We start from the raw sequence: 8,851 nt of genomic DNA, 5'->3' as shown, positions 1-8,851 counted from the left end.
AAGAGGTTTGTTGCACTGCATTCACCATCTTGAGCTCATCTGGGCACACACACAAACACGCCACAGCTTTCCTTTCATTATGCAACACTAATCTGAAGCCTATGGTCAGAAGCACCCTTTGTGTGGTGAAGCTGCGGCTGAGTTTGAATCAAACTCACGGGACTGTTTGCCAAAAGACAGACAGCGATCAGACAAATTAAAATATATCAAAAGCTGGATGAATTGGCATGATTATTATGTTTGTTTAGTACAGACATTAATGTTCTTCAGCAGTACAAGTTCAAAGTACCACTGGAGATGGTGAAATAATCTGGCAGCTGGAGAGCAGGAAGCCAGGGTGTTTTAACAGGGAGGATTTGATGAGATGATTGAAGACAGGTGCTGGAGATGAGGTGCAGGTGTGGAGATGAGGCCAGTTGCCCGGAAGCCGCGGGGGACACAAGAGAAACAGGAAAAAGACAAAAAAGGACATGAGTCAAATACAGATACTTTTTACATTTTTTTTTTTTAGACAGAATGCACACCCAGAAATCGCGTAAGTGACATCAGAGTAAGATAATGTTACGTTTGCACGTGGATATGGCTAAATTACTGTTAGCTAGTCAAGCTAACGGGAGTATTGGTGACGTACATTGTGATTCACACTAAAACTAAACGACTCGACTGCAAATGACAAACTGCGATTCTCTCGACGTGGAAAATTTGCTTTAAAATACATTTATAACTACTTATTTTTTTCGATATAAGGTCCCGATTTTAAACAGAAGATGGTGTTTTGAGCCATTTTCAACCATGAAATGTTGAGAAATAAATGGATTTGTCAATATTAACACCAGCATTGTGTTTTGTCACAGTCCATGCGCATTATTTAGTGTGGAAAATGCAGTATTGCAAATGTAAACAAAAACAATGCATTTGTTGTCCTTTTGTCAGGTTTCACCTTCAGTCTCATAAATCATAAAGATTTTGATTTGGGTCAGAGAAGAAAAGGATGCAAAAAAAAAAAAGCACTCTACACTGTAGATAGCAGCTCAGTAACTGTTTCATTTTCGTATATCTATAATCCTTCCACTGTACACACACTCACGGTCACGATGCCATTCATCTGGACCGTAAATGTGCAGCGCTGGTCTCTCGACCGGCTGCAGCAGCTGTTTCCGGATTTAAACAGCAGCTGAATGTAAATCTCAGTGTTTCTATCCACATACTTAAACTGTATTTAACGTATATCTCCTGCAGTAATAACAATAACTATAATAATAGAAAGCATTAATGCGCCTCCTCCATGATCAGAATGTGCCACATGTCTTCCTCCAGTGGACGAACAGGGCATGACACGCATGAAGTGTTTTATCTCTTTATTACTTCAGCAGCCTTCGACCTGACAAAGTCCACTCACTATCAACAGCAGAGGGTTTGTTGTTCCTGCAGCTCCACGTAGTCGTGACGACAAGAAAATAATAAAAGCTTGTTGCACAAAATCTGTTTTATTTTCAGTGACATTTTTCTATTTGATCTTCTCTTTTTTGTCTATAAAATTTGGCAAAAAAAACTATCTGACGCTGCTTTGTGTTCCGAGTTCACGCGAATGCAGTCGAGGACCGATGGACTTTTATGGCTCGAGTGGAAATATGTGACAGTGACAAGGTTCATTTAGCCGTCATCTCCACGCAGCTCCTGAATGCACCACGAGCATCCTCGCTACATTGTATTTAAATACATTTACTGGGTCATTGTTGTTTTATTTCACTTGCTTTGCAACCGTGTCACCAACATGTAAATGACACTGGTGGAAAGTAATTAAGAGCATTTACTCAAAGGGTTGTATACTTTTAAGCAGTGGTGGATTTTTTTTGGGTAGGGCCAGCCAATCAATTTCAGCAAACATCCCGGTATGATTCAATGCAAAAAAAAAAAGTATCACGCATTACTACTACATTACTACTAAATATTTAACATTTATTCCAACACTTTGACATAGTAAGGACATCTTATTAATACAATTCAGTATGTGTGTGTATATATATATATATATATATATATATATATATATATATATATATATATATATATATATATATATATATATATATATATATATATATATATATATATATATATGTGTGTGTGCCGGTGATTTGTTTGGCAGATGAGACGGACTAGGAGTCTGCATGTTGTCCACTGGACCCTGGCTGCTGTGACTCCTCTCTGTAAAATAAATTCACTACTAGTCAGTATATAGTGACAATATTTGATTTGCACCGTTCAGTCTAGACACGTAAAACGACTTCCGGCATGAGTTACGTGTTAACGTTGCTAAGCTAACGTCAACAAACTAAGTTAGTTACAGTCTTACAAAAACGTCACTGAGATCCAACACTACTAGTGGTACTAAGTTCACTGAAAGAAAGTTAACGGTGTTAGTGACAATATTTGAATTGCACCGTTCAGTCTTAGATACGTAAAACAACATCCGGCACGAGTTACGTGTTAACGTTGCTAAGCAAAGCTAACATCAACAAACGTTAGTTACGGTCTTACAAACACATAATGGAGATCGGTCCGTGTACGTTTTGGGTCCGTGTACGTTTTGTTCGTTTGTTTTTTCGTTCATTCGAATATACGGAATTACGGAAATACCATGGTTTATTCGTTTTCTGTTTCAAACCAAAAACGGGAAAACGGAAAACCACTTCCGTTTTTTCGTTTCTGGCGTCTGAATCCAAAAACGAGAAAACGAGAAAACCAAGCTCGGAATACGAGCCGATTCTTTACATGTCAAAATAAAAGCCTGTATAAAATATTCTTATTTACTGTCTTCTATGGTGCAAATACGTAGAAGGGTAATGTTAGAAGAACATTAATGTTAGAAGAACATTAATTAATTAATATAAATAAATAAACCTGGACATGTTAGCAACAGTAGTGACCACAGGCAGTTTCATATGCATGTATATATTATGTACACACCACGAATCAACTTTTCAATTAATCGTTGCATTGTTTAATGCAACACAGTTCGTCATATAGTTTAATCAAAATAATGTATGTGTGTGTAGAGTTGTTGCTGTAAGCATCATATCTATATTTCCACCTCATTGTGCCGTTTCTTGAGTGAACACAGAGCAGAGCCTCTGAGGAGACCAGAGTGCAGGTTCACCTTTCTACCAGTAGATGGCATTATACGTGTATTTCAGGTATTTACTTGTTATATTTGTGTAATTTTAGAACCAAACATTCCTACATGGAAAAGTGAGCATGTGTTGACCACGAGGCAATGAATAATGACAGTTGTAAAATAAAGAGACAGTTGGTTTATTCTTATTAAACGGACCCTGTCGCCGGAGACAAGAAGTAACATGCAAACAGGATGCAAGACTAAGATGACTAACACCTCGAATATTACACCATCGAAAGAAAGAAACACGGCGGGGAGCTTGTCTGTGGGGGAGGGGTGGAAGTGAGCAGATCATTGAGAAACATGATGAAATTTCAAATACATGTTTTACTTTTTAGTTTTTACACCGTGTTTTAAGCCTTTATAACATATAATAATGACAAATACTTGCCAGATTTTGAAAGTTATTTCTCCTGAAAAAGGAGCAAAATAATTTTGCCAAAAGGACATTTTTTTACATATTTATTGATAAATAAGACAAAAAGGACCAGGCGGACTGTCATCATTACAGATCTAAAAGGGTTGCAGCCTTCAGTGGACCTCTCTTGCACCAGCTGTGCTTCACATTTGACCTTCATTACTACATCATCACTGTTACTGTCATCATCATCAACATCTAACCTGTCATTCATTGTATGTGTACACACTTAAAGCTGATTCTTATTCTAAAAATAACAATATATTAATTGAGGTAGTTTGCTGTTCCTGTAAAACTGAGCAACAGGGCCATTGGGTTCCCCAGGTTACATGTCGGTCACTAACACACTTACATCATCAGGTCATGACCTTGTTTAGCTCAAAGCAGCAGTTCACATGTACTTCTATCTGATCCAATGACATCTGCACACTTCTAGATTAGCAAAGAAAGACACTTTTTGGTATTTTCTAATTCTGTATATCAAGCACAAGTTATATACTCCCCTAAAAGCGTAGAAACCTTCAGAATTAGCGGTGGCATTGCGATTACATTATTGTATTTGACTTGTATAGCTGTATCTCAATTCTTCTGATTCTTCTGTCTGCAGTTAATCTGCTCACATGATTTACATCATCAAAGTTTTGACTTACAAGAGCTGTTCCAAATCACAGCACTCGTCTGTCCACAAATGATTGTCATCAGTAAAGTGTTCATGGTCGGAGAGAGGACTGACTCCATTCTCAGTTTGAGTAGATTTCCTTTTCTATAAACTGTCACACGTCATAAAAACTATTGTTGAGGTATTCGCCTTAGAAGGCAGATTTGAAGGTCTTTTGAGGGATATTAACTTTTTACATTTTGTCTTTTCTTTTACTTATTTTGACTTTATCGATTTCTATAAACCTTTGTTCTTCTTATTGCAAAAAATAAATAAAACTGGTCTATGTTTTGTACATTCTGACAAAGGTCCAGTCTTGCTCATCTCAGAGTGCCTTTGTAGTCTCGTAAAGGTCAGAGAGATCTTCCCCTGGATAGGCTGACAGTTCTATAGTGTACTCTGGCTTTATGTGACCTTTGACCTTTTGTGATGATAGGTCAAACTAATCAAATTTACAACAAAAGAGGAAACTAATATTGTATTTCAAGATGATGTCTCTCTGTCACTAGAGATAACCCGTTGAAACATTCCTATCTCCCACAAAAAATACATTCCAATGTCACTAAACTGCAATCTCTACTACATTTCAGGGACATGTTTTTTCCTCTCAGATTACAGTCACAGTTTTCAACAGTTTTAAACAGCCCCCCTCACAAAGCAGGCTTCTGCATACCAGTATTATTGGATGGGAACTTCATTATTATAAGACAGTGCCATGCTGGTTTGTCCAACATGCTAAAGAACTGGTAATCTGTTGCATTGGATCCCAACCCAAGTCCAGCCTGACGGTCTGCATCCCCCTACAGCTCCAGAGGTCACTCTGAGGTCACAAGACAGGCACCATGGTAGCAAAGAAGTAAATATAACCAATTCATCTGGTTTGTGCTCTTGTACGATTTAGTCAAACTTTTTGTATCTCAATGGCATTTGGACCACAGTATTTGACCAACATTAGCCTAGATCATAGGAAACCTCCAGGGCTTGATTGTATAGAGACCCATACTTTTTGAAATTGGCTGCTGATTATGTTGCAGAGCCACGTCAATATATTTTTAATGTGACAATGAAAAATAACGAAATACCAATGAATTGGAAATCTGCCTTTGTTCTCCCAGAAGTTCTTGTACAGCAATGCCATTTTATCAACCAACCAGTCAGGCTTTAGGAAAAAACATAGCACTATTACAGCTGCACTGAAAGTGGTAAATTACATTTGTGTTGCTCTTGACAAGAAGCAACACTGTGCGTCACTGTTTATTGATCTGTCCAAAGCATTTGACACAGTTGACCATGATGTTTTAAGGCTGAGGCTCCTCAACTCAGGGCTCTCAGAGCAAGCAGTCGCTTGGTTCTCAGTGCATCAAATATGAGGGCCTATCCTCTAATATTGCTACCGTCTGTAAAGGTGTGCCACAAGGATCTGTATTAAGTCCACTTTTATTTACTATTTATATAAATAATGTGGGCCAAAATGTGGTGAAAAGGAAGTGAAATAGAGGTTGTTGACTCTTGATTGATGACTCACTTTTCAGCCACATGTACAGGTGAAAAAGTTGAGGTTAAAACTGGGTTTTTATTTTTGAAATAAGCTGTGTTTTTCAAATAATGTAAAAAAAAAGTGTTATTTTAGTTATGTCCACTTACTTCTTCTCTTTAACTCAAAGAGCTCTCACAAGTTTTACATTTGAACTTAACTGTTCAAGTTAAAGGTTGAACTTACAATAATTACTTTTTTAGATTTGCTAGTGTTAATTGAACTTGGCTCTTTAAGTTATCAGTAATAAAAAAAAAGGAGAGACAGAAAAAGGCAGGAGTGAGGGTTTAAAAAAGCAAATGCTTTTATGTTTGTGTTTTAGGTAAACTGTCTTTTTTAAACCATGGTCAGGTTGAAGCCTGGCCATAATCTACTGGCTAAACACTGCAGATGAATCATATACTTAAATTCCAATGAAAATATAGGCATTTTGTACTAAACAAGAAAGGACTATTTCCACCGGCGGAGGGATTATATTAACCTGACAACCTCCAGTGAATCGAGGCAGAGCAATTCACCGTTTCTGTCCACCTGCAACAAGAAGAGCCAACGGACCAGAGCGCTGAGGATTCTTTTCGCTTTGCTTGGGCGCATGAAGGTGAGTTTAAATTATGACTAAGTATTTTTCTTAATTAATAGCATGTGTAACGTTAGTAATGTAACAGTTATGTAACTAGGTCGTGCTTTTCAATGGTCTGGAAAGGCTAACTTTGTGGCTTTAATGTTTAGCTAGCTTAACAATGTCCTTTAATAGTTTTACCCATGAACTTCTTCTAAAACAAATGGTTGTATAAGCTGTAAGCTATTGGCCACACAGCAGAACGGGCACAGAGATGATGACACGGATTTGGGGAAATAGTTTTCTCCTCTTGTAGATTAAAAACATTCATTTAAAATGCCCTTTGCTATGTTTTACACAGTTACACTGAGTGTAATGTAAACTATTGAATATTACGTTTGAGCTAACCCAATAAACTGACTGGAAGTGTATTTGAAACTGAGATGTGTAATACTTGCTTTATACTTTCATTTGTAAACTAGAGGATTTTTGCTTCAAAATTGCTTGATCCCTGTTTTTGTTTTAAATATTTAGAAATGTAAAAGATTGATCATTTAAGCATAGAGTATATTTATATAAAATAAAAATATTAGATGTGGGTTTTATTTTTCTGAAACACACATTTTCATCTATCGTGAAATTCATTAGATTTTTTCTGTTTACAAATGTCATCAAGAATGTCCAGTACGTGATGTGGAAATGTAAATTTTGTGCATTCTCCTCTAACAGACATGAAGAATAATCCAGCATTATGGACATCATCGGTGGTGTTTAGGCCTTGTCTGTGCTCAAGTTAGCATCATACCTTTGGTATTACATTCATCTCTCTTGTCTGTTTTTGTAGGATACAAACCAGAACCGAAAAGCAGCTGCCCTGCTTGGTCGCCATGCTACTATCTTTCAGAGGATTCCTCCGACATAATCCGGATGTGTGATCATGTAAGACAGGTATTGTATTTACTGTATTTACACATTTACTCCACTCCATTGTTGTAATGCGACTGTTGCGCACTTAGACACAGGAGATCCAGGCGTGCATGGATTTTAAGAATTGCTTTACTGACAGCACTGAAAGTACAGAAACACACTCTGATCAGCCACACACTGAATACTGCAGACTATTTTAGTCGACTAATAAATCAAACATTTTCTTATACATACACATATCATCTGACTCTAACAACAAAACACTCTGATCAGCTCCACACTACATACGGCAGACTATTCTAGTCTCTACTGAATGGCGTGAGCGTAGCTTTTCCCCTCGCTTTCTTACCAAAGGACCCCTGAGCTGACCCAAGTGCCTGCCAGAACTTTAATCCTCGTAACCAACATTAACCTCTCAAATCATTCAAACCTCCCTTGCAGATAAACAAACAGATGCCAGGCGAACAAACAAAACAATTAACAATCAATAAAAATTATAAACAAATGAGAACATGGGGGGGTCAATGTCCAGTTCTTGTTATCAGAGCAATGTTAATGTGGGCCCCACACGACAATGTCACACGTTTTGTGTTCATTAGCTTTATTACCCAACCCACACATTTTCATCGAGATTTTGTATAATTGCAAAATACCTTTTCAATGGAGTCTGTAGAGGCTCAAACCTTAACCTATTTAAATATTCGAGCCACTAGGGGGATGAATAGGAGAACAAGTTCTGATGCGTATTCTGCCCCAAACAATTCCATTGTCCATTCCAGCACTGTCTCTTTTCCATACATTTAATCCGTGACACCATGGCATAAAGTCATCATCATCATACATTAGTCACACCACAAGCTTTCACAAAACAGGATACAACACTTGATCTTGGCTGAAAGGCACGAGAAGCTGTCTCGACCACGGTCGAAAACTATTTCGCTTCCCATCCACACACACCTGTTCCCATCACCTGGCACTCACCTATATGCTCTTTTTACTGAATCCCCACTACCACCCAGTGATTCCCTCAAACAATAAACCCCATTTTGGCTCCAACAGAGTCTCCTTAACCTGTTTTTGTTTTAGGGATTTTGAACGAGGACTCTCTAAACATTAAACTAGTACTATTTTGGAGATGTCAGTAAAGATGTGAATGTCTTTCTATGTCTTCAGGTTCATGGAAAAACCCTGGATGAATGTAGGTTGGACTGTTGATGGGACACAAAGGCGTTCTGAAGGCTCAGAGACGTGCCCACAGGCTTCATGTTGATGGCACAATCTACTGCCTTGACCTGGAGTAACCCGTAATATAAACGACACCTTTGAGTTCCTTCATGAACGTTAAACCGGACCGGTGCTCAGCAAGAATCCATGGGCTCAGATAAATGGTAAATGTACTGTACTTCTGTTTCTCTCTTCCAGTCTTCCGACCACTCAGCTGGGGATCGAACCGCCGATCCTCTGATTGAAGGACGTCCCTGTTACCGCTGATCCACAGTCGCCCAAGATTATAATAATATAATAATAGATATAGGCAGTAAATCTCAAACACATCTCAAAGTCAACCTTGGTTGAGA

The sequence above is a fragment of the Taurulus bubalis genome (genome assembly GCF_910589615.1).
Source record: "Taurulus bubalis genome assembly, chromosome: 1".
Taxonomy (NCBI): Eukaryota; Metazoa; Chordata; class Actinopteri; order Perciformes; family Cottidae; genus Taurulus; species Taurulus bubalis.
Note: the sequence above shows the minus strand (reverse complement) of the source record.